At 35.1% G+C, this 27,740-nt stretch overlaps 1 long non-coding RNA gene across 1 annotated transcript; it reads right to left on the reverse strand.

Moving 5' to 3' along the window:
* Positions 1-5,729: 5,729 nt before the first annotated feature.
* Positions 5,730-9,392, reverse strand: LOC149264445 (uncharacterized). Its single transcript, XR_016250076.1, has 3 exons — positions 6,474-9,392; positions 6,234-6,296; positions 5,730-6,106 (listed from the first exon to the last, which is right to left on the reverse strand). It is a non-coding gene; the product is annotated as an uncharacterized LOC149264445 (long non-coding RNA).
* Positions 9,393-27,740: the final 18,348 nt, after the last annotated feature.

A 27,740-nucleotide genomic window follows, 5' to 3' on the forward strand; every position in this document is an offset into this window, starting at 1 on the left:
ACAACATAGAGAGTTTTCCATCAGGGAAAAGCATAAGGGCAAAGGCACCCTTAAAGATCATCCACTCAGATTTATGTGGACCGATGCAAGCTCCATCATTAGCAGGCAGCCTATATTTCTTAACATTCATTGATGACTTTACAAGAAAAACTTGGGCATATTTCCTTAAAAACAAAAGTGAAGTGTTTGAGAAATTCCAAAATTTCAAAGCACTTGTGGAGAACCAAAGCGGGCTGCATATAAAAGTTTTGAGAACTGATAAAGGAGGTGAGTATATCTCCAATGAATTTCTAAATTTTTGTAGAGAAAATGGAATACATAAACAGTTTACAACTCAGTACACCCCAAAGCAAAATGGAGTTGCTGAAAGGAAGAACAGAACCATCATGGCGATGGCAAGGAGCATGTTGAAGGCAAAGCATTTGCCAAATGAGTATTGGGCTGAAGTTGTACATTGTGCAGTTTATATTTTGAACAGGTGTCCTACAAAAGCAGTCATAAACAAAGTGCCAGAAGAGGCATGGAGTGGAAGAAAGCAAGGAGTCACCCACATGAGAGTTTTTGGGTGTGTGGCCTATGCACACATTCCAGATCAGCTAAGAAAGAAGTTGGACAACAAAGGGGAGAAATGTATCCTTGTTGGATACAGTGATGAATCCAAAGCCTACAGGCTGTACATCCCATCTACCAAGAAGTTCTTTGTAAGCAGGGATGTTCAATTCATTGAAGAGGAAGCTTGGGATGGAAGCATAGAGAAAACAATGAACATTAAAAGTTGTTTGCCTCATGATGAAGATGAAGAGGAGGTGGCTGAAATGCATCCCCAAACAGCAGCGCCAACACAAGGACAGCAAGGGACACCATTGAGGATAAATGAGAGTGCTTCTCCAAGCACACCACAAGGAGGAAATTCAAGTGCGTCTTCAAGCACTTACACACCAAGTGAACGAGGTAAGAAGTTTAGAAATCTAAGTGACATTTATGATGAAGGAATGAATTCCTTATTTGCCTTGTATTGTCATGTTGATGATCCTATTCATTTCGAGGATGCAATTAAAGATAGGAAATGGATAGAAGCTATGGATGAGGAGATGAATGCCATAGAGAAAAACAAGACATGGGACTTGGTTGAGTTAGCAAAAGGCAAAGAAGTCATTGGTGTGAAATGGGTCTACAAGACCAAGAGCAATGCTGAAGGCAAGATTGGAAGGCATAAAGCAAGGCTGGTTGTCAAAGGCTACAAGCAGCAATATGAGAGAGATTATGAGGAGACTTTCGCACCGGTTGCAAGAATGGAAACCGTGAGAGCAGTGCTGTCCATAGCAGCACAAAACAAATGGAAAGTCTACCAAATGGACGTGAAGTCAGCATTTCTAAATGGAGTGTTAAAAGAAGAGGTGTACATTGAACAACCTCTAGGCTATGAGAAGAAAGGTGAAGAGCACAAAGTGTGCAGATTGAAGAAAGCTCTTTATGGGCTGAAGCAAGCGCCAAGAGCATGGTACAGCAGGATAGATTCATATCTATTGGATAATGAATTTGACAAATGTGAAGGAGAACCCACAGTCTACATCAAGGAAAATGATGGTAAAATTTTAATTGTTGTCTTGTATGTAGATGATGTTATTTTCACTGGAAATGATATTTATCCTATTGAGAATTCTAATCAGTCATGAAGGATGAATTTGAAATGACTGACATGGGTTTATTGAGATACTTCTTAGGCATAGAAGTAGATCAAAATGAAAAAGGAATTTTTATATCTCAAAAAAGATATGTAAATCAAGTTTTGGGCAGATTTAACATGCAAGAATGCAAGGCAGCCATCACTCCCACAGTGATGGGATTAAAGCTCAGCAGAGAGGACAGCAGCAAGGATTTTGATCCTAGTTTGTACAAAAGTGTTGTAGGCAGTCTTATGTATTTAACAGCAACTAGGCCTGATATTATGTATGCTGTTAGTTTAATTTCCAGATTCATGGAGAGGCCAAAGGAGGCACATTGGCAGACAACAAAGAGAATTTTGAGGTATGTCAAAGGCACCAAAATGTTTGGAATTTTATATCATGCCTCAGAACATTCAGATTTGGTTGGATACACTGATAGCGATTGGGCTGGAAGTGTAGATGATCGGAAGAGCACCTCCGGTTATGTTTTTAATATGGGTTCAGGAGCCATCTCATGGGCTTCTAAGAAGCAGTCCATTGTAGCATTGTCTACAGCAGAGGCTGAATATGTGGCAGCGACAGCAGCAGCATGTCAAGCAGTTTGGATGAGAAGGATGTTGAGAAGCCTAGGCCAAGAGCAGGCAAAAGCAACAGTGGTCTTTTGTGACAATAGCTCAGCTATTGCTTTGTCAAAGAATTCAGTGTTTCATAAGAGAACGAAACACATCGATACAAGGTTTCACTACATCAGAGAATTGGTGAACAATGGCGAAATCGTCCTAGAACATTGCAGGACCCAGGAACAGGTTGCAGACATCTTGACAAAGCCACTGGTTCAGAAAGAGTTTCGTATTTTTGAGAAAATGCTTGGGAATGACCGAACGTGCGGCTGTTGAAATTAAAGGGGAGTGTTAAATTATTAATTTCAACTGCAGGGTGGTTTTGGAAAACCGCCCGAACTTCCTCGCACCACCATTCGCAAATGGCTGTACCCGTGAAGAAGGCTCCGACACAATCAAACGCCGCCACACATCCACTGTACATCCGCCATACTGCCTGCTCCCCGGACGTTAAAGGTCGATTGGTTTGCCCGAGGATGGTGTGCGAACCGCGTCGGATCAGCTCAGCGGGCCCAGATCCAAGTCAATCTGCACGCGCGCGATCTCAGCCGTCGATTTCCCGAAGTTGTTGTCCGCCCGCGACACATCAAATTTTTGTCGTTTTCCCGTTGACCGCCGTAGGTGAAAATTTATGGAATTTAATGTTTTTTTCGTAGATTTAGGTGGAGGTTTTAATATCGTTATGGGCATATGTTTAATATCGTTATGGGCATATGTTTTTATATATTTTTTTATGTTTTTCATATGTTGTTATGTAAGTCTGCGCGCAACGTTTTTTTTCCTTTGAGTCTTCTTCTTCCTGTATGCAGAGAATGCACTGTAGTGCGAAAATTTTAATACCACAGGGGCTGTAATGGTTATTTACCATTGTTAAAAATACAGGAGCATCAAGAAACTGATTTTGTAATATCCACAGCAGTGGAAAACCTGTGAGCGTAACAGAGTTTTTGTTTTGTGAATCCCTCTCTGGAAGAGGATGAAATTGTATCAGTCTTTTGTTCTAAATCAATAGAAATGTTTTATGGCTGTGTAATGGACTGTTCTCAGTAAATTTGTTTTAAAAGCTTCCCTGTGCAAAGATCCTGGACAGAGGAAACAGAGCATTGTCTCTGTGGTGTGTAATTTGTTTGTTTTTGGTATTTTCCCATTAAAAATACCCAACATCTTAAATCGGTTACCCTATTTTTTATGGACCTCAATTTTATCCTTACCGCTCAAGCTCCTTCTAATTAATGCGTCTTTTTTTTAATAATTTCTCATTTGTTTGATCATATTTAGAATTATAACCTTATTTGATTCCTTAGGCCATAAAATTCACCCAGATACTAATCTGGATCTAAAACATCCACTGCATACTCATCTTCTTAAAAAAAAAAAATTATACAATCATCTGCCAAGGGCTCTTTCCCATTTTTTTTAAAGCGTGATTGGTATTACCAATAGAAAGCCAGTATTCAAAAACAAGTTTTAGCAACTCAATAGAGGTAATGGGTAGTATTTTCTCAAACAAAAAAGTCTAATGAGTAGTTTGAAATTTACGGTACATTTTATAATGTATAAGTATCGATTTATTCACATATTTCCATTGACACAATAACCATAAATTATGTAATAACCCTATGTTACTGTAATGTGTTTTCTTTACAAACTAAATTAGGCTAGTAGGAATGGTGAAAAATCCATGAATTATATTGAAATTTTTATGTAAATAAATAATTTTATACATAAACAAATAAAGAGAATTGAAGTACTTGGGAATGAAACACTTGAATACTAGATTCTTGCCAAAGAAAAAAAACAAAAATCTCATTGGTAAATGAGATTAGAATAAATTCTTTCATGAGAAGCATTATAGATAAGATTCTAGATAAATTTTAATAGATAGGAGACAAAATCCATTAAATCGCTTAGCTCTGGAAATATGTTAAGATTGGATAAGAATAAAGCGCATCGGGAAAGAAAGACGGGCTTTTATGGAAAATCCTAGGAAAGTGGATTATTTTTTGTTGAGAAACTTTATTTTATTTATCTCATTTGATGTTATTCTATTTTTCCATTTTAACATCAACAAACATCAACCTATGTTGTATTCCAGAGTTATGATTAGTGCAAATCTACTTGTTAGAAATTTTAGTTGAGGGTGGAGATGTGGGTATCCAATGATTCAGAATAGTATTAAACTATAAAGAGTAATGATGATAGTGTTTATTTTTTTATACTTTTTATGTCAAAGAATGGGCTAGTATGGAAATTGGATACTAACAAATGAATTATTAAGCATGGATATCAAGAAGCAGTGCAGTGTGTTAAATTACATTAGCCATAGAATTAATGAGTGGGTATTAGTTATTGTTATTTTATTTGTGCTAAATAATTACATAGTATTATATGATTCTAATTTATCTGTGCGAGCACTGTGGTGATAGACATTAGTTTTATACCAGATATTGAAATGTTGTAACAATTAAAAAAAATAAGAAAAAAATAATGAACGGGTGACAAAGGAGAGTGGGTAACCCAATACTTTTGTTTAGGTTGAGTTTTCTAGTCAATAAACACTGTGAAATATGATGATCAATGGAGATTGGTGAAGAGAGGTCTGAGTAAGACCAGAATAAGATTTCATTGCAATCGCTCTAGACCTATTACTATAAATTAAACAAGGTTGATCAAAGTAGTTTAGTAAACAACGAATGCGAAGATCTAAACACAAGAGGGCGAGCAAAGTTCCTCTTTTTGTACAATAATTCTAGTACTACTTAGAAACGCGTGTTAAATGCGTAAGTTGCGATGTTCATGCTAAGGGTATTTTAGTAGGAAATAAGAAATTTAGTTGTAAGACGAAAGTTGATATTGGAGAAAGGAAAAACCGTTCTTGTCATTGAACCATACGTAGTCATTGGGCATATTCAAACACAAAACCTGGGATTTCTATGCGTCTAATGTATAGAGTCACCCCGAATTGGAATAGTTGTATACAGGAGTGGTCTATGTTCTGAGGAATAGAGAAAAAAATTATAACAGTGACATTCAAGTAAATGTTATGATACGAAGAGAGAAAACTTTTAATGTTCATTAAGATTCTCAACCACGTCCATTCTTTCTAGATAAATTCATTATTCATTAGGAATTGTAACCATATATTTGGCAGAAATAAAGAAAATGCCCACGATTTGAAGCCATTTAAAGAAAATACCCACAATTCGAAACCATTTATAAAAAAAACTTATATTTTTTTTTATACATTGCATGGAAGCGGGAAAATAAGAAAAATTCACAGATTCTCTAGCAGGGATTTAATATGAAAATTCGTGATATTTCGAAATTGTTTTTGTACACAGAGGAAATAAAAACATATGACTAATGGATATATACATGAACTCGATAGTAAACTGAACAGTTAGCCAAAAGAAGGAAATACAATTGAATTGTTATTACCTCTGACATTCTATACTTTCCCTGGTACCAGAAGTCAGGGGACTTAAATTTATAATTTGAATTTCGGTGATAGAAGTAAATGAAATCATGAAATCGAAGCCTAGGACATACAAACACCGAAGATGACTGACCAGTGGGGGGCCAAAGAGCATCACGTACACCAACATGTGGCAATGATCAGGCTAAGTTAGAATGCATATACATCGAAAGGTGAATGACCTGAGAGAAAAACATAATTTTCTCTTACCTAAAACTAGAATACATGAATAAATGGGTAAGCCATTAAACGAAGTAATTAATTGGTACTGGTAGCAGTTGAAAGTAAATAAGAATTTGGAAAAGAGAGTCACATGTACGAAAATTTCTTTAGGGCCATTCCTCCTGCGTCCAAAAATTACTTGAATGTGGTTATGGGAAGTAGAAGAACACTTCTTTAACAAAAGGGGTTGGAAAGAAAAAAGAAGTAACATGTAATAAATATCGGAGCATGATGTAGTGTATAAATTACCTGGGGATTTGATAGAAAGTTTTCTCACCAGATCAATTAGAGGCGCGTTCTTCGAAATCAAGCCTAATAAAGAAAATTTGGTGTCCAAATCATATTTTATAGACCCGAAGAATTTTCAAGTAAAAGAAAAATTAGAATAGAAAACATTCATAGTTACCTTTTGATTCAATCTTTCATCCGAAGAAGGAAGGAAGAGAGAAATTAAAAAACAAAATGAAAGAATGACGGTTAGGTTGGCACCTGAGGAATACCCTTGATGAAAAACAAATGTTGTAAAACTTGGGTTGCCAATCTGAGAATATGGGAGAGGACCAAGGAATGTTGCCACCATATTTACTGTAAAGGAATCAAACCTCCTGAGGCCGGAAGAACCAACCCTCGAAGCCTAACCTTCAGAAATATTTATATAAACAAAATAAATCGAAAAGAGTTGATGAAATAGATCGATAACAGGAAAACATAACCAAAATTGAAGAAATGACTCATTCGATTTATCTATATAGAGAAAGGAAAAGAATTACCAGTACTTGGCGCTGAAGAAGTCTTATTTAGAGTATGAGAACCTAAATTTCTGGTTCTCCACACCTCGTAGCAATAACAAAAATGAAGAGCAGTTAACCCATTGCAACACATACCCCATAATATATCAGAGGTGTCATATTCATAGCCATGGCCTGACGGAATGTTCAGCTAGGAATGGAAATTTTTTAGCTAACACCATAGGGTGACTTCGCAACCCATCCAATTGAACTCCATACCAAGAACAGAAACCTCAAACAATAGGGTTACCAAAAGGAGGAGAGATCTACAGCCTTGAATCAGTTCTGTGGATCCTCACGATCCACACAATGCAACTACTGATTACTAGGTGCGAGCCATGTGATAGCCATGTGGAGGAAGCTACGTGTTCCTTATCAAATGGTATGGCTGAGCAAGGCCTTACAAAAGGGGGCATGCTGTGAATATTCAAAATAACCTTACCACGTCACCAACATGACTGAAAATTAAATTGGTATGATAGGGTATCGAATAGGTAGTATTATAACCCATTAGAAATCAAAGGTTATGTACCCACCTGTGTATAGAATTTCCAAACAATGACAATGGGTAATAAATCAAAGGTGAGTCCTCTAACTATGTAACACTAGGGTTAAATGCAAATCCCATATTCATAAGTTGCGCTATCTAATAAATCGATCTAGAAGTACCGGGGAAACAATGTGATAGTGAAAATGTTAAAGGCATAACATTAAGAAACCCATATAGTTCATAGCTATATTTTTTTTTATGGAATCCATACATATAATATGTATTATTAACTAAAAAATAAATAACCAGAAAATAGGCATAATTTCTATGTTTTTTGAAATATAAAGAATTTTTCTTTTAGTTAGAAAATAGGACCATGACAAATGGTATCAGAGTTCTAGGTTCAACCCTGAAACCTAGTGGGCTCTATTGAAAAAATAAAAAATGAGTATGATTACATATCATTGATGTTATGCTATGGTAGGCTCATCTAGCGGGAAAATCCCCACTTGGCTGGCAAAATTACGAAAAGGAGCAGAGTAATGAACCATAGGTATTATTCAACCGCCAATGATTTTGCTAGTATACGAAGGACCCGCAAACAAAAAGTTGAAAGAGTGCAGATCCCACGGTTGTTCTATATCCACTCTGGTTATGCCTGGAAAAGTTAATCTAGGTGACCTCAATTTGTTCTTCCCAACTCACCATCCATTTGTTTGATAGAATATTGTGCGGGAGGATATACACAAATCCGTAAATGTCGTGTTCTTTTGATTGTGCAACGCACATGAAAGGTTTTGCTCCATTTTTCCCCAAGTTATGCTTCAACTCTGTGGAAAAGATTGAATTTTCAAAGGATGCACGAAAGGTACACGAGTGGAGATTCAGGCTATTTAACCATTAGAGAAGTAAGTAATGTTATAGTATTCTATTGTTTCAACTGACCATTATAATTTAAAATTTCTTATGAAGGCTTCCCTGAAAACCACTGCCTTTGGGAAAGGGTCAAATTTATATTTATCTAAGATCTTGGAATCCCCTAAAAGAAAAAACATTGGTACCAATGACCAAGCCAACCACATTTATGTTACAACTCAATTGTTCACAAAGTGATTCTAGCTTCCTTAGGAATGAGACACTTAGTACTTTACAAACCTAATAGAGAGAATGACGGAATTATTGTCTATGCAAAAGAAAAAGAAAAAGACTCCAGGTTTGACTGTGATCTATTATAAGCCTAGTAATCTAGGCTAATGGAATGTTGTTTCTGAGAATTTCTCCTTATTGCCACTATGGAATAAGTGACAAGAGTAAGTTATACCATAATAGTTTTATCAAACATATTTGGTTTGTACCAGGGCATTGTGAAAATTGTGGAATGTTGAGCTACATCAAAAAACTACTTACTTTTTGTGCGTGAATAGGAGTTGGGAAAATAATATTGGCAATAAACAAAGTTGCACATCAATGATTCTACCCAAATGGTATTCCCTACCTACGATTTAAAATACTCTAGTCTTACGAGTCAGGAAAAGAAATGAGGAGGAAATTGTCATAATAATTTGCTTTCTCTAAATAAAACATTGAGTTGCAAATCAAATCATGTACACCCAAACTTCTAAGAATATTTGACATGGATTGGTAAGTTATTAAATTCTTCCTCTTTTTAAACATATTTAGTCAAGGTTATAATTTCTTCTATAATAACTTTTATTACAACAAAGTTGAAATATACAACTTGGGGAATGTAAGATAAAGAATCTTGATTAGTAAGTTAAATGAGGCTTACAACATTTTAATTAGTGATGTTGCTGAAAACAACAAACAACTAAGCTCCTTAAATTAGTAGAAATACACATGCATGGGGGAGTACACATAGTGTATAAGGAATTTGATCTTTCCTTAATAACCTTTGAAGTAGTGTTTTGAAAATTGAAGATACTCATTTTTAGTTGGGAAACTAAAATAGGTTTGCTATGGGAGAAATTTTTGCACCTTAACATGCTCTGGGTAATGTATTAGTTATAAGCTCTCCCTAATGGAGTATTTATAATGATATTAATGATATCATGGATAGAAATGCCATAAATTATATAAAAACAAAAAAAATGATTAAAATTCATAATTGAAATCTTGTAGTGCAGTGAAATGGAATTGCCATAAATTATATAAAAACAAAAAAAATGATTAAAATTCATAATTGAAATCTTGTAGTGCAGTGAAATGGAATTGTGAATTAGAAAAAAAATAAAAAAATCTTATGAGGAATTATGTAAAACACTTATCAAAGAACATATCCTAAAATACATTTAAGAGAAAAAGAATCAAAAAGAATCAAATAGAGGATGAAAAGAATATGGGTACGAATTTCCCCCAATTTAGTGCATCAACATATCTCAAAGATTGATTAGCCAATATTTAAGTTCATGCAACCTATAACGAAACGAAACATGAATAGTCGAATAGGGAGATACTGGATACCTTAATCTACTTGGTAAAATAAGGAAGCACTACTTAAACGAATAAGTCCATAATATTAGAATGGAAAACTTAAATAGAAGTTTTGGATTCAAACTTTCCTAATAAATAAGTATTGCAAGTTTTATTCAAAAAGTATACATGGAATATAATATAAAGAATTCTTAATAAGGAGAGACCATGTGGGCCATGGGTTAGTCCATTCTAAGAAATGGAGAAAACTTGTATCAAAGGTGCATTCTACAGGAGGTGGGAAAAGATTCAGAGTGAATAAGAACCTACATAAAATATCTAATAAATATCTAATAAATAAGTGGTATATATGCAAGACAAGATAGAATATCACCGAAGATTGTGGTTAATGGATAAAATAATCACAAAAAAGATAGTATATAGAGAATTATAGACTATCAAATTGATAATAGTTGTAATATTGGTATTTTAAAAATCCCATCTAGCTAGGAAAAAACATGATGGCACTCTAAGAGATTGGAGAAATGATGAATAAGCCATCAAAATTACTTTAAACCAGGCGAATAAGGTGAAAGGGACCAAATGCTAAAAGCATGACTAAAAATATGATGTTTCTCAGGAAAAATGGAATAGACTATAAGAAAAAGTGAAAAAAAACCTTCATTCTGTATCAATTTTAATAATAATGATAATAATAATAATAGAGGAATTAAAGAAACAATATTGTGGTTTTGTAAAAAAAATTATAAAGTAAATATTTATTGAAAAAAATGACTATAAAATGGTGGATTTTAATGATATCACCATAAAAATAATTCTTAACCAGAATTACTAGAGGAGCCTAACATAGCTTAAAACGAAAATTGCTAAATGGTTCACGACAAACTATACAAATCAAGGGTGTGAGTTAAAAAATAGGAGTGTTATGGGTTGGAAAGTTACATTTGTTGCTTAAAACATGAAATTTATGTATTAAAATACCCTATAATTAACTATGTTGATGTTGTGAATTGCTCATTTATGTCCTCAAACATTTATCAACGTAGGGAAGATAACGGAAATAAGTGGCATAACCATAAGAATGGATTTGACTAGGTCCACTTTAAGAAAAACAGCGAAATAATAGGAATGCGGTTGTGTGGCAGATTGCATTTTTTTTTTACTGTTCGTGAGTGGATGGAGTTACGACAGATGGAGTGGAAGGCGCTGAGAAGGCGCTGAGAGAGTAGGTTTTTTTACATTTAAGTATGACTAGTAGATGTGTTTTGGATACAATGATATCAAAATAATAACAACATAAGATAAAATGATGCAAGCGGTCCTTTTAATATTTTTTCTCTTTGAAAGAAATATAAAAAGAAAAGTGGTATTAAAGGATCTAGGCTATTTTTGTGATGCTATATGGAGCTTAGTGACCTATTTGGATGCATGTGGATAGTTTGTTTGAATGGAGGTGAAATTCATGAAGCACATGTCTAGCATGTATAAAAAACGTACTAGAATATGTGAGCTTCAGAGTTGAAACGCCTGGCACTAAAATAATGGTTGTAGAAATGAAAGACAAGAGGCATTCCCTTTATATCTTAAGAAAATAAGTAATTTCTCTCATAATACGAAGAATTTAGAATAATATTAAATTCATACAGGACTGATGGAGAAGCTATGTAGACAAAAAGAGAATAAACAAGGAATTCAAAAATTGGGGATTAGTTTTAAGAACAAGAACCTATCCAAATTGAACACCACGGTTTTGGTTGTTCAGATTTTTGGATAGAATTGGACCCGTAGTTTGTCAGTTTTGCAACATTTGTTTTTCATCAAGTGTATTCCTCAGGTGCCAACCTAACCGTCATTCTTTCATTTTGTTTTTTAATTTCTCTCTTCCCTCCTTTGGATGAAAGATTGAACAAAAAGTAACTATGAGTGTTTTCTATTCTAATTTTTCTTTTATTTGAAAATTCTTCAGGTCTATAAAATATGATTTGGACACCAAATTTTCTTTGTTACGCTTGATTTCGAAGAATGCGCCTCTAATTGATCTGGTGAGGAAAGTTTCCATCAAATCCTCAGGTAATTTATACACTACATCATGCTCTGATATTTATTACATGTTACTTCTTTTTTCTTTCCCATCCCTTTTATTAAAGAAGTGTTCTTCTACTTCCCATAACCACATTCAAGTAATTTTTGGATGCAGGGGAATGGCCTAAAGAAATTTTCGTAGATGTGACTCTCTTTTCCAAATTCTTATTTACTTTCAACTGCTACCAATTAATTACTTCGTTTAATGGCTTACCCATTTATTCATGTATTCTATGAGTGACGATGGGGGGACGAAGAAGAACACCACATACACAAACCTATAGCAATTAGGAGGTCGATTTAGAATGTGTATATATCCGTAGGTGAATGACCTGAGAGAAAAATAGAGTTTCCTCTTACCTGAACCAAAAATACATGAATAAATGGGTAAGAAATTAAACGAAGTAATTAATTGGTAGTAGTTGAAAGTAAATAAGAATCTAGAAAGGAGAGTTACCTGTATGCAAATTTCGTTAGGGTCGTTCCGCTGCATCCAAAAAATTATTTGAATGTGGTTGATGGAAAATTTTAATGATGGATCTCTATTTGAAAGTTTAAAAAATTTAAAAAATTTAGTAATCTATAATAGAAAAATTTTATATACTATATTGGTCTATATAATATTTTGGCAATTTTTAAGGTAAAGTAATTTCATATTATAAATTTCGGACAAATTAGTTTTAGAAAAAATGGAAATTGGCAAATATTTTTTTTGGAAAAAATATAAAAAATTGCCAATATTAGCCCCTAAAATTTTCCCCACAATGATCATGAAAAGAAAAATAGAAAACCACTTCACTATGAAAAGGGTTGGAAAAAAAAAAGAAAATTAACCTATAATAAATCTCAGAGTGTGAAGAAGCAGTGAATAAATTACCCGGGGATTTGATGGAAATTTGCCTCACGAGACGAACCGGAGGCACATTCTTGGAAATCAAGCGCAACAAAGAAAATTTGGTGTCAAATTCATATTTTCCAGACCTGAAGAATTAAATAAAAATGAAAATAGAAAACCCTAGGATTTACTTTTCGATTTAATCTTTTGTCCAGAGGAGGGTAGAGAGAAATTAAAAACAAAAGGAAAGAACGAGGGTTAGGTTGGCACCTAAATCACACTTGATGAAAAATGAATGTTGTAAACCCTGAGTAGTGAAGTTGAGAATCTGCGAGTGCACCAAGGAACGCTACCACCGTAGTTCCAGTAAAGAAATCAAACATCGAGAGGTTAGAAGAACCAAACCCCGAAGCCTAACCTTCAGAAAATATCAATATAAACAAATTCAATCGAAAAGAGTTGACGAAATAGATCCATAACAGGGAAATAAAACCACAATTGGAGAAAGAACTCATTCGACTTATATACATATATAGAAAGGAAAAACAGCTTACCAGTAGTTGGGGCTGAAGAAGTCCTATTTAGAGAGGAGAACCTAAATTTATGGTTCTCCGCGCCTCAGAGAAACAGCAAAAACGAAGAACAATTAACCCATTACCCAACAGATCTCAGAGGTGTCATAGTTACATCCATGTCCTGGTGGCATTTTTAGTTAGGAAAGACATTTGTTCAGCCGACAACATAGGGTAACTTCATAACCCAGCAAAGTGAACTCCATACCAAGAACATAAACATCAAACAATAAGGTTAACAAAACAAGGATAGATCTGCAACCTTGGATCAGTTCCGTGGATCCTCACCATCCACGCAAGGCAAGTACTGATTACTAGGTGCGACACATGTGATAGCCATGTGGAGGAAGCTACGTGTCGAGTATAAAATGGTATGGTAGAGCAAGGCCTTACAGGAGGGGGCATGTTGTGCAAATTCCAAAGAATCTTAGCATGTCACCAAGAGAACTGAAAATTAAATGAATATGAAAGGGTATCGAATAAGTAGTATTGTATTAGAAATCGAAGGTAGTAAAATTTTCAAACAACAACCATGAGTAATAAAATAAAGGTGAGCACTCTCACTATGTAAAACTAGGGTTAAACGCAAATCCCATATTCATAAGTTGCGCTATCTAATAGAAAGATCTGGAAGTACCAGAAAAACAATGTGATAGTGAAAATGTTAAGGCATAACGTTAAGAAACCCATGTAGTTCATAACTGTAGCTCGTTGTGGATCCATACATATCCCAAAAAATGGTCATAATTAGTATATTGTTTGGAATAAAAAGATTTTGTTTTTAGTTGGAAAATAAGGCCATGAAAAATTGAAACTCAAAAGATCGGTAATCTCTAGTCCAACCATAGCCAACGTATGACAAGGGAATTTACATTCCTAAGTAATGTTACTCACATATCTAAAAATATCATGCCTGGTTAATAGTGCAACAGTTTTAAGAAATACTAACCACATTTATGTACTTCAATGCTAAAAATATCCATTTTCAGAAGCATTTTAATCCGCTCACTAGAATCATAAGAAATTTTCTAACAAATCTGAATGCATAACCAAAAATATTTCTATAATGCAAATGTCTATTTTATAACATATTAATCTACTCGCTAGAATTTACAGATTATTTCAAACTAATCTAAATGCATAACAAAAAAATTATGTCCATAGTGACTAACTCTTCTAACCAGAATTGTTGTCTAGAAATTACTTGAGTCGGAAAACACTTTCCTCCCAACCATGAATTATTTCCTCCATTTTCTCTCGAGCTGAGATCTATTTCCCACAAAATCAACAACCTCTTGTGATTCCCAAAAAGTTATTTTTAAACCTTTATTTCCCTAGTAGGTCTTTCGTAAGTGACTTACTGCTTTTCACGGTCTACTTTAACCTAGGCTTTCCTTATTTGTTTTTTTCTTTTTAAGCCTGCCTTTTTCTCCCGCGATGCTTTACTCCACCCTTTTGTCAATGTTTTTCGACCCCCAAGTGATTTAATAGATTTTCTCTCCCATCATATAATATCTGGCTAATCAATCCCCGTGGATTTTTAAGAGTGATTTAAGGGAAAATTGTCTTGATCTTATCCGTCATCCTTGCTTTTCAGATTTTGGCAATAATCTCTTTAACTCCAGTGTTCTTTCCCAAATAATTTCCAGTTTTCCTTTTTATTAATAAATTTTATGTATTAGATCATCATACTTTCCTTTTTATTAATAAAATTTATGTATTAGATCATCATACTTTATTTCAAATAGAGCTCACTATGGCTTTCTAGTTATCACAACTAAAGATAGTTCAATCTAAAAACAAAATATCTTTACATAGAAACAAAATATATTTACGTAGAAAGAGAGGGGTATTACATAATTATAATTACAACTATTAATTTTATTATTATTATTATTATTATTATTATTATTTTATGTTATTTAACAATGTTTAACAAGATGGGAAGACGAGACATTACTAGGCATTACAATACCTCTTCCATACTCAGCTAAAAAATATCTCCACCATGCTCAACATTATTCAGCATGTCTCGTGGTATTTTATATTTTTTAAAAACCATAATTAAATTGCCATGAAAAAAAATAATATCTCAAGTTAAATAATAAAAAAATGTATAACATTGAAGGCATACTCCCCAAAAAGAATGCATCACCAATAGCACACCTCTCGAAGGTATTTTATTAATTTTCTAGTAAATTTTAAAAATAGTTAATAATGTACCTGGATGCGGGTGTCAGCCTGAGGAGCGAGTAAATCATGCACAGAAGGCAGATGGCATTGGATCACGTCACGACTGGACGGCTCTGGTTTCACATTAAGGATTATAAATGCTGATGAGATTCAAAGGAAGATGCGTAATGGTTTCAAGTATGGCGAATTTAATCGCTCTGTCCTCTGATCCGGCTGGCGATGCCCTGTCTCGTTCCAGATTATTCCATGCGGAAGTCTATTTAATGGAGTATTGGCTCCAGGTTTGCAATTCAGGATATGTTGTTTTGAGTTCAAGTGCCAATGGTAGGAAGTCGCCCAATTCTAGCTCTGTGAGGAGTCTCAGAGGTCTCACTTCCGACCAGCGCACGCCCTCTGTCATTTTCAGGGTGGGAAATTCTTCGCTCTTGGTTGTGCAGGGGAAGGTGCGGTGCAAAAATCTTGTCTCGGGCTCTTTTTGGGATTTACTGAAAGATAAGGTCACTGAATTGTCTCTCAATTCAGGAATCACAGTTCTGTGGCCAGCTTTGGCATCAAGTCTCTCTGTGTTAATCGTTTGTGGTCTCCCCTGCTCATGGCCCCCCGTCAGCGAGGTGTTCCGAGAAGGGGCGGTGTTTGGGGTGTAAGAAGAGGGCAGGAAGCTTGGGCCAGAGCAGTTCCCCCGCTAGCCATAGTTGCGCCACCCTCTTCCCCCTCAGAGGAGTCTGACCCCTCTGAGAACAACCATGTACACACCTCCATATTCACCTTTAAGTGCAGGCGTAATCAACCGCTTATTTCAGTCATTGTAATGGTGATAGTTTATGAGGAAGATGCGGAAACAGTCAGCCCGGAGGCGGACCACGGGGAGAAAGTTCGAACTTAGAACGCCCAGATGAATGACGAGGACGGTAATGAAGAAGCCCCTCCTCCGGATGACATTATTCCAGTTGCTCCTGCTGATAGATTGGCTACTCATTCGCATCCGATTCCTCCACTGGAAGTTCGTCTGGAAGATATGGGAGATGGAATTATGCTCGATTGGCTTCCTCTCCCGCACGAGGCCAATGATGGCGTACAAGGTGAGCCTCCGAAGGCTTAGTATTTATTGCATCTTTTGATCGATTTTCATGTTTTGGGACTCTTTTGTGGTGGTTCTACTATATGCGTGGCGCCCAGTTTTGTCAGTGGGTTTGGGATCTTTCAGAGCTCGTGGTGTCTCCAGAACTCTGGAATCTAACGGTCTCCTTACTCTTCTCTGTAACACTGCTATCAAGCAGCAAGCCACAAGCCACAAGCTTATGAGTTTCTGGATTCACAATTCTGCTTGCTGTTGTTCATTTTGATGGGGTCTCTTTTTGTAATTCAGGAGGCAACTTGCACCTGCTCTGCTTATGTTCATTTAGATGGGATCTCTTTTTGTAATTCAGGTGGCCACTTGCACCTGCTCTGCTTTTCTGATAGAGGGTGGGCTCATGCATCCTCAGAGGTTAAGTCCTCTTTGTAAATATTTTTCCACTTTTTAATACAATAGTTTAGTCTTTACACAGAAAAAAAAAATAGTTAATAATGTTTTCAACATTTTCGTAACACTCCGCCAAAAGAATGCATCACCAATAACACACCTATATTGAAGATTTTTTCCTTAAATTTTAAAAATAGTTTATTATGTCTTCAAAATTTTCACAACATATACCTCATTCCTTCTCTTTTCTTTCTAACATTGTTTTGTTAGCCTATATCATTTAGTGTTTCTACCTATTATTAAAAATATACAAATTCCTAAGATCTAAGATAAATGAATAATGTTAAATACATCATTACATATATTATTACTTTTAATATTCTTTTCTAAACCCACATCCAAAATTTTTTCCTTGATGTATTTTTTAACAATTTTAATTAAAAAGGAATAGGTAAAATTAACAAAGATTTTTGTTTTTATTTTTAATACATATCAATTTACATTTTTTTTAAAACTAAAAATGTTAGAAGATATATAATTAAATAATAATTAATTTTCTAATTGTTACAATTGAAAACTAATTTTATTAAACTAAATATATATAAAAAATTACAAAATTATACAATATACACAAATACATATACATATATATATATTCATTAAGACAAATAACATTCATTCATATATATATATATGATTAATGAAGATGAAAATCAAATTAAGCAAAGAGATCCAATAAGGAAGAACCCTAACCCTAAAATCTAAGTAACCAATATGATAAGCAATTTTTTTATTAAATTAAGTTTTTTATTAATCTTATAAAATATAATATTATTTAGAATTTATTTTAATATTAAATAAAAGTGAAGCTTTTTAAATATTAAATAAAATTGAAAGTTGGTCAGTAAATAAGGAAAATAAATAACTAATATTAAAACAATAATTAATATTAAAATTTGTTTTAAGAAAAAATAAAAAAATCATGAATCACACAGGTATCTAATATGAAATAATAATAATTTTAATAGGAATAAATAATAATGTGATGGTTATACAAGAAAGCTTAACATCATTTAAATGAAAAAACCTTACATATTTATTAGTTTTTTTATAATAATTTACTATTAAATAAATTATCTAACGCACGTTAGTCATTATTTTTTTAAAATTCTCTAATAAATATAGAGAATCCATAATATACATAGGAAATAAATTCGCTTTGGCTTTCTTTGTGCATTGCTTCATTCATTCCTTGTCCTCTCTTCCTCCTGTAATCACAAATAAAGATTACAATTTCGTACCTCCTCCCCTCACCCTAATCTCTCTCAATTCCGCAACATCATAACATTTTGTTTGCCATCATAACGTAGAAGATGGAAGGCAGCATAGGATGACGGTGGTGTTGGATGTCATTATTGTTATTCGCACTGCAGCGTAATGTGCTTTCGATCTCAGCTATCGATGGGCAATCCGATCCTTTATTTATGGGCAACAGATGTAAACATTAAGTTCTGCAAATTAGCAATGGGGCATAAAATCAAAGCACAATAAATTACAAAACTCCTACTATAAATCTAATTAGCAAATAACATTTCATCACTTGGCCACTTAAGGGGCCCTCCTTAACCAATCAGGGCTGCAAAAGCGTACTCGCAAATTAAGGCTTCATATGATAGAAATTTGCATGCTTTATTAAAAAAATGATGCAGCAATATTCTCGTTGTGTCTTTGTTTGCTTATATGACCTTGTTTCCTTAAGTGACCTTTGTTTCTACTACTTCTTCGCCTAACTTACACTCCCAACCTTCTCTCTAGCCATATATTTATACAAGAAAAAAGCAAGGGTTTGATTGGAACTAATCCTCCAAAATCTAAATTTATCGAAAGATTTACGATATATTACGGTGGTTGTTTTTGGAAAATCTTAATTAGAAAACAAGTTAACATTTCATTATATTGGATTAATATAATGTTGCATGACACTTAATTGGGGATATTTTTGGAGAAACTGCTCGCATGACACTTAATTGGGGATATTTTGACAAAAATACACGTAGTGTATTTTTAATATTCATTTTTCTTTGTTTGAAAATCACATCCAAAGATGGTCACCCAATTATGCTCATCAAATTATATCTCGCTTGAGCTATTTGAACTATAAATTAAGAGCTCGAGACTAATGGAGTCGACCTAGGTTTGTGTTAGGTAACAAAAATCCATATCATCATTTCCAAGAACAAAATCTATGTTCAAGAATTTCTCTTGGAGCTATGTAGATATGCCAGCCATGCATGTTGGTTATTGTTACCATATGGGAACCACTAGAACAACATTAGGGAAACCATCATCGCCAAAGCCAACAATAATCCATTCTAATTCATCAAAATTAAAGGAAAATAACAATAATTAACTACTTTAATATCACTAAGCATAAAGTGGCATATTCACGAAGAAACACAAAAAAATGGGTGGAAAAAAGTGTGATAGATGACTGAAATTGGTTGTTTAGGATGGTGAAAAATGAGACAATTTAGCGGCCTAAAATGAGGAATCTTGGTCCTTCTTTGGTCTCCAAATATTATGCCTCTTCACACTCTGGCAAAAAAAACAACCTATCAGTTTGTTTTCCTATAATTAAATCACTTAACACACTTAAAAAATACAACTAGAATTCACATAAAAACTCACCCAATACTGAAAAGTAAATGGTCAAAAGTGTTGTCTTAGTCATGATCCAAGACTCTCAATAATGCATCCCTATAATAATTGCAAAAAAATGAGTAGAAAATCAATTTAACTCATGTGAATAACAAGATTGGATGAAATAATTAGTTTCACCAAAGATATGTGAGGAAATGTATAATATTTCCCTTGTGTCTCATAAGTAGAGCACCTGATAGGACACCTATTTTGAGGTAATGATGGGTGTTAGGGAACACATAGTTATAGCAAAATTGGATGCAACCATGATGGTTCTAATTACATTAGAGATAATATTTATTGTAAGGAATATTTTAAGAATGAAATATTAGTTTAAAGTGTAGAAACCTTGGAAAATCTTACTATTACCTAATATGTAAATTATAAAATATTTGGGAATATTTTTAGAATAATATTCAATTTTCCAAATATTTTATATTTTCTCCCTAAAATATAGGCTATTTCTAATATAAAATATTCTTATCCTATAAAATATAATTGAATAATTTTTAGAAAAAATAGAAATTAGAAAATATTTATTTTGGAAAAAAAATAGAAATTAACCCATCTATCAAATTTAGCCCGAAAAATGTTGAGATTTTCTGTTTGTAGCAAAATAGGAAAAATCTCAGCTGATGACAACAATAGGGATTCAGTTCCTAGATTAGCTCCAGGTTGTTGGGAGGGAGTTAATGCCTCCTATATTTGATGTGAGGGAGTTATGAGGCTGTTAGATTCTCTAGGCTATATAACAGGCAACCATTCGAATGTTTGCTAAGAGAGGGTGAGAGTTTTATGAGGCTTTCATGATGTAATCTCCTAATATAATTAATAAACTCCTGATGCCTATGTTTGGTGGACGTAGCCCAGATTGGTTGGGTGAACCACGTTAAAAGTTGTGTCTTATGTGCTTGATTGTTTCTGTGTTTATTTAATTTGGCTGTGCACCTGATCCAACAATTGGTATGAGAGCATGTTGGAGGTGCTGAGACTGATTGCTGTTGGTGCGTTTGACTGGAGGTGTTCAACATCGTTGCTGCGGTGGAGAAATCGATTGCTGCGTGGGATGTTTGTAATCAATTGTTGTGGTTGCATAACGTGGATTGCTGGAGCCGTCCATTGCCCTGCGCGCTGAGCGTGGATACATTTCAAACCGGCGTGGATCTGGTACTGCGTGGCGTGGAGTGAATATACTGCTGCGTGGATTTGAAGCCGATCTGGTGCTGGTGCGTGGTGGTTTAAAGACTGCTGCGAGGATTTAAGAACGGATCTGGTGGAGGTAACTTAAATTGTATTGCGCGTCTGAATATATCGCCTGGTTTCATTCAACACAGAACCGTAAATTTTAAATTGCACATCGAAAATTTTAAAACAGCGTGGATAGAATATTCCAAAACGGTGAACAGCATGGTTTTGTTTTTTGGTGCTGCGTGGGTAGATATATTGTAAACAACGTTGAATATATATATTTATAAAGTGCGTGGCAATGGTGGATGTGTTTTATAAAAAACCATGGTGGATAAATTAAAACCCAAACCATTGCGTGGGTGTGTTTTTTCAAACAAGGTGAATATATATATTAAAACGGTGATATAGAAAGCGGGGGTATGTTTTGTAAAACAGCATGAATATATAATATACAATAGTGACTTGCGTGGGCGTATTCCAGCTTTGGTTTTGTGGTGTACTGCGTACACAGAACCGTATTTGTTGTTTAATTTTTTTAACAAAAAACTGCAAAGCGAATTTGTAATTGGTTTGTTGTGCGTATTACATAAAACCAGCGCCAGGGACACAGGAAGTGTGTATCACTTTAATGGGTCACAGCCTCGGTGCGGCCCTTGCAATTCTCTGCGAAACAATAAATAACAAAACCGTAAACAAAAGATTGGTTTATTGGTGCAAATAAAAAACAAGAAGTGTATGTATTTTTTGTTTTTTATAGGGTGGAATTTGCACAAGACCAAGGAAAGTTTTTTTAAAGCAGTTTTGTTTTGTAAAGGCATAGGCAATTATTTAATTTGCTGGTTGGATATTTGGAGATTACTGTGATTTTTGCTTATATCAAATGGCGAAAACTCAAAGTGCCCGTTTTGAAATTGAGAAATTTAATGGCAAGAATAATTTTGAGATCTCGAAGGTGAAGATGCATGATCAGCTGGTTCAAAAAGGTGTGGCGAAAGCACTGTTGGGGTAAAACAAAAGGCCTCCTTCCATGACGGAGGATGAATGGGATGAGATGGACGATAGAGCTCTGAGCGCAATTCGGTTATGTCTGGCAGACGATGTTCTGTTCAACATTGTGTCAGAGAAAACCGCCGCAGGCCTGTGGTCGAAGCTTGAGAAGCTCTATATGACGAAATCTTTGACAAATCGGATTCTCCTGAAACGGCAGCTTTACAGTTTGCGGATGAAAGAAGGTACCTCAATTGCTGATCACCTGAATGTTTTTAATACCTTGATGGTGCAATTAAACAGTCTAGATGTGAAATTTGATTCAGAGGATAAGGAATTAACTCTATTATGTTCTTTGCCTGAATCCCGGGATCACTTTGTTACTTCCATAAGTTTTAGTACATCAGAAATTCTTGAGTTTGACGATGTTGTTGGAGCCTTGTTGGCTGAGGAAACAAGGAAGAGGTCGAATGCAGACACCTCTACATCAGAGGTAATGATGGCCAGAGGTCGCTCACGAGAGAGACACTCCGGGGGAAAGCATAACGACTCTCGTTCGAAGTCCAAAGGAAAGAAGCCAAAGGTGAAGTGCTGGCATTGTGGCAAGGCTGAACATCTGAAAAAGGATTGTTGGAAGCGAAAGCAGGCTGCTAAAGAAGGCTCTTCGACAGAAAAGAAGGAAGCCAACACCACCGATACAGGTTCAATATCTAGTTCAGGTATGAGTGATGAGGTATTGTCAGTTAATGTTTCAAAACATGATCAACATTGGTTGTTAGATTCCGGGGCATCTAACCACATGTGTATACATAAAGATTGGTTTAAAACATATAAATCAGTTGATGATGGAGTCGTGTACATGGGTAATGATGTCACTTGCAGTATTGTTGGAATAGGAAGTGTACAACTACAAATGTTTGATGGCACAACCAAAATATTAACTGATGTGAGACATGTACCAGATCTAAGAAAAAATCTAATTTCATTAGGAGCACTTGATTCAAATGGATATAAAACCGTAATTCAAGGTGGAGTTATGAAAATCTATAAAGGTATCTTACTAGTAATGAAGGCTAAGAAGGTAGGAAATCTTTTTCAGTTAGAAGGTAGAACTGGGTCAGATCATGTGTCTGTGTCTACACATGATAGTAGTTCCATTCACTTATGGCATCAAATATTGGGGCATATGAGTGAAAGAGGATTGAAAATTTTGGCTGACCGAAAGTTACTTCCTCATCTAAGATCTGGAAAATTGGATTTCTGTAAACATTGTTTGTTTGGTAAACAAAGTAAACAAAAGTTTAAAACAGGCAAACATACTAGTAAAGGCATACTTGATTATATCCATTCAGATGTTTGGGGTCCAGCCCCTACAGCGTCATATGGTGGCTCGTCATATTTTGTGTCATTTATTGATGACTTTTCTCGTAAAGTGTGGGTCTACATGTTGAAACGGAAGTCTGATGTTTTTTCAGTTTTCAAGCAGTTTAGAGCATTGGTAGAAAACAACACTGGTAGAACTATAAAATGTTTAAGAACTGACAATGGTGGTAAGTTTTCCTCCAAGGAGTTTGACAACTATTGCAAGGATGCAGGGATCGAAATACATAAGACCACGGTTTATACTCCTCAGCAGAATGGAGTTGCTGAACGCATGAACAGGACTCTTCTAGAGAGAGCAAGGTGTATGCTAAGTAACGCTGGGTTGCAAAAGGAGTTGTGGACGGAAGCAGTGGCAACCGCTTGTTATGTGATAAACCGATCTCCATCAATGGCAATAGACTGCAAGGTTCCGCAAGAGGTATGGACAGGACACCCTTGTGACTATTCTAAACTCAGAGTGTTTGGTTGTGATGCATATGCTTTAGTGCCTAAACATCAGCGAACTAAATTAGATCCAAAGTCTAAAATGTATATCTTTGTTGGGTATGGTGATGGAACGAAGGGATATAGATTGTGGGATCCTACTACCCGCAAAATCATCATCAACAGAGATGTAAAGTTTAATGAATCCTCTCTTGTACAGTTAGATGTAGATAGAAGATTGAAACAGGATGATGTATCTGATTTCCAGCATATTCAGTTTGACAGCATTTCTAATGATAGTCATAACGACCATAGTTCAGATTCTAGTCATGAACAGGTTTCAGAATCAGATTATGAACAGGGTTCAGATGGAGGACATGAACAGGTCTCAGATGGCGATCATGAAGAAGTTTCTACAGATGATAGACAGCCAATTGTGGAAGCACCAGAAACATTCTTAAGGAGATCTACAAGAATCAAACGTCGTCCGAGAAGGTATGATGATCATGTTACTTCAGTTGCTTTGATCGCTAATGATGATGAACCTTTGTGTTATCAGGAAGCTGTAGAAGGTTCAAATAGTGACAAATGGAAAGCAGCCATGAAGGAAGAAATGATGGCCTTAGGTAAGAATGGTACGTGGGATCTGGTTGAACTTCCCAAAGGCAGGAAAACTGTGGGATGCAAATGGGTCTTCAAGCTGAAACGGGGTGTGAATGATACGGAAGACAGGTACAAAGCTCGGCTGGTTGCAAAAGGGTTTTCTCAGAAAGCTGGCATAGACTTTCATGAGATATTTTCACCAGTGGTTAAAATTGTTTCAATTAGAATTGTGTTAGCATTAGTGGCTTTGTTTGATTTGGAGTTGCAGCAGTTAGATGTTAAGACTGCATTTCTACATGGTGATTTAGATGAGGAAATATATATGGAACAACCGGAAGGGTTTGTTCAACATCGCAATGCAAAATTTGTCTGCAGGCTCAAGAAGTCATTATATGGCCTGAAGCAGTTGCCTCGGCAGTGGTATAAGAAGTTTGATTCTTTCATGTTGAGTCAGAAATATGTAAGAAGTGAATATGATCATTGTGTTTATTTTAAGCAGTTAAATAATGGCATGTTCATTATCTTAGTGTTATATGTTGATGATATGCTTTTAGCAAGCAAAATCATTGAAGAAATCAACAGGTTGAAGACTCAGATGGCAAGGACGTTTGATATGAAAGATCTAGGAGCCGCAAGACAGATTTTGGGCATGGAGATTTTCAGAGACAGGAGTAATGGTAAGCTGTGGCTATCACAACAAAAGTATGTTGAGAAAATACTTTTGAGGTTTGGTATGAACAATGTGAAGCCTGTGTCGGTCCCTTTAGCTTCCCATTTTAAGCTTTCTTCGAGTTTATGTCCTAATACAGATGAAGAAAAGGATTATATGTCTCGAATTCCGTATGCCAATGTAGTAGGATGTTTGATGTATGCGATGGTGTGTACGCGACCAGATATTTCTCATGCAGTTGGGGTTGTCAGCAGGTACATGGCAAATCCGGGTAAAGAACACTGGTCAACAGTGAAATGGGTGCTTCGGTACTTGAGAGGCACAAGTAGTTATTGTATTTCTTACAATAAAAGTAGTGAATTTGTTTGCGGATATGTTGATTCCGATTTTGCAGGTGATTTGGATAAGAGAAGATCAACTTCAGGGTACGTCTTTACTCTTGTAGGTGGAGCTATAAGTTGGATGTCAAAGCTACAGAACATTGTTGCTTTATCCACTACTGAAGCAGAATACATTGCTGCTTCGCATGCTTGCAAAGAGGCGGTTTGGTTGAAAGGCTTGCTTGGTGAGTTTGGTAGGTTATAGGATAACATCAGGTTACTTTGTGACAGTCAAAGTGCAATACATTTGGCTAAGAATCCGGCCTATCATAGTAAATCAAAGCATATTCCAATCAAATATCATTTTGTAAGACAGGTTATCACTGAAAGGGGAGTTTCTCTTGAAAAGGTGCATACAAAGGAGAACTGTGCAGACATGTTCACGAAACCAGTTTTGTTGGAGAAGCTACGCTGGTGTTTGGCTTCTCTTGGCTTGCAGAAAAGATAAAATAATAATAACAGGGCATCAGGCGAATTGTTGTCAAGGTGGAGATTGTTGAGATTTTCTGTTTGTAGCAAAATAGGAAAAATCTCAGCTGATGACAACAATAGGGATTCAGTTCCTAGATTAGTTCCAGGTTGTTGGGAGGGAGTTAATGCCTCCTATATTTGATGTGAGGGAGTTATGAGGTTGTTAGATTCTCTAGGCTATATAACAGGCAACCATTCGAATGTTTGCTAAGAGAGGGTGAGAGTTTTGTGAGGCTTTCATGATGTAATCTCCTGATTTAATTAATAAACTCCTGATGCCTATGTTTGGTGGACGTAGCCCAGATTGGTTGGGTGAACCACGTTAAAAGCTCTGTCTTATGTGCTTGATTGTTTCTGTGTTTATTTAATTTGGTTGTGCACCTGATCCAACAAAAAAATGGTCGGTTGTTTACCCAGACAATCTCTACATACAACGACGTTATAAAGAATCTCGGTTTGTTTACCTCAGACGCAACGCTGTTGACAAATGTAAACACCAGGAGTCTGGTTTTTGCAAACTCTGGTGCCTTTGGCATGCACACATGACAGCAAAAATTTCCTGTTGCGATGATCAAAATGGGAAATATCGAGGTATTGACTGGAAACCAGGGAGAAATCGAAGCGTACTGCTTGGTAAACTATTTGATCGAGAATACTTATCCCATTACAAATGGCCTCATACTTATCCACGGACCAGTGAATGCATCAATAAATGTGTGTAATCCCCAATCACATGTATTACATGGTCTCCGAATTGGAGATTTCTTGCGAGTAATGTCATTCTTTCCTGGGATTCTGTTACATAGTTCCCAAATAAATAATTATTGCACTATGCTATAATCGAGATTAATCTAATTACCGGAATGAAATATGCGGTGGATAAGAAAAAAACAACAAATTCATTAATTATATGGGCACTCCTCCCCCGTTATCTAATGTGACTGCTATAATGTCCCCCCAAACACAACACATTGCATTACACATGCAAATTTAAAGAACGTACTTATATTCACCCAAAAGAGTTATTGCAAGCAGGCATCATTCAGACACAATGTTAAACCTAAAGTTGATTTCATTAATTGAATTTGAACATCTGTTTCTGAAAATGAAACTCTTATATTTTTTTGGTTATGTGTACCAATCTCGTCCACACCGTATTTAAACTAAAACTATTTTAGTTAAAGTTCCTTTCACTTACTATAAACTTTCCTTTATCTGATTTTATTAATTGAATTTGAACACGTGTTTATGAAAATAAAGATATAAACAAAGAGAATTTAAACATGTTTTTCTAAAAATGTTTTTTTTTTATTCGGTGGGTTATTATATTAATCTAGTCTATTTCCACAAACTACATCTACCTACTATTCTGAGGAATTAAGGTATATAATCTTGTTATATAGTAAAACATGTTAATTCTATCAATCTGGTACATTATATAATGAGACACGTTATAGCAAGAGATGAGACATATTATAGTAGGAGATGTCTTTGGTTATGTGGTTCATTGTACCAATCTGATACCTACTAATAATGTTACATAGTAAGACATATTATAGCATCAAATTCAAACATGCTATAACATTAAGCTGAGTAGGGAAGAAAACAACAAACCATCCCACCACACAACGTACACTAGCTTATCATATTAACCAAACATGGATTACGCGGTTGCAGGGTACCAATTATATTTGCATAATAGTGGCTCTTTTCACTTATTGCTTTAACATTTTATCATCATAAAACTTATTTTCACTTTACACTTTTCAGCATTCCCTATGTAATTTAATTACATCTCATGATTTACATTCTCATAGTATGAATTATCTTGCATTTTATCATGTTTATTGTATAGATATTTGTTATGCAACCAGCTCACAAAATAGAAGAATGAGATAGATCAACGACTTCAAAAGTACCCTCTTTGGGGGCAAATTCCTTTACATTACACAAATGAACAATTCTTGGATGGTACAAATGACAAGACATCTATTATATACATAGGAGTCTAAGGGGTGACAGTATAATCAGAGCCGACATAACAATAATAATGTAAGGGCACAACTCCCGGATGCGGG

This window comes from Pinus tabuliformis, chromosome 6, assembly GCF_031772625.1.
Source record: "Pinus tabuliformis cultivar Carrire ecotype Pingquan chromosome 6, CPIR1, whole genome shotgun sequence".
Classification (NCBI taxonomy): Eukaryota; Viridiplantae; Streptophyta; class Pinopsida; order Pinales; family Pinaceae; genus Pinus; species Pinus tabuliformis.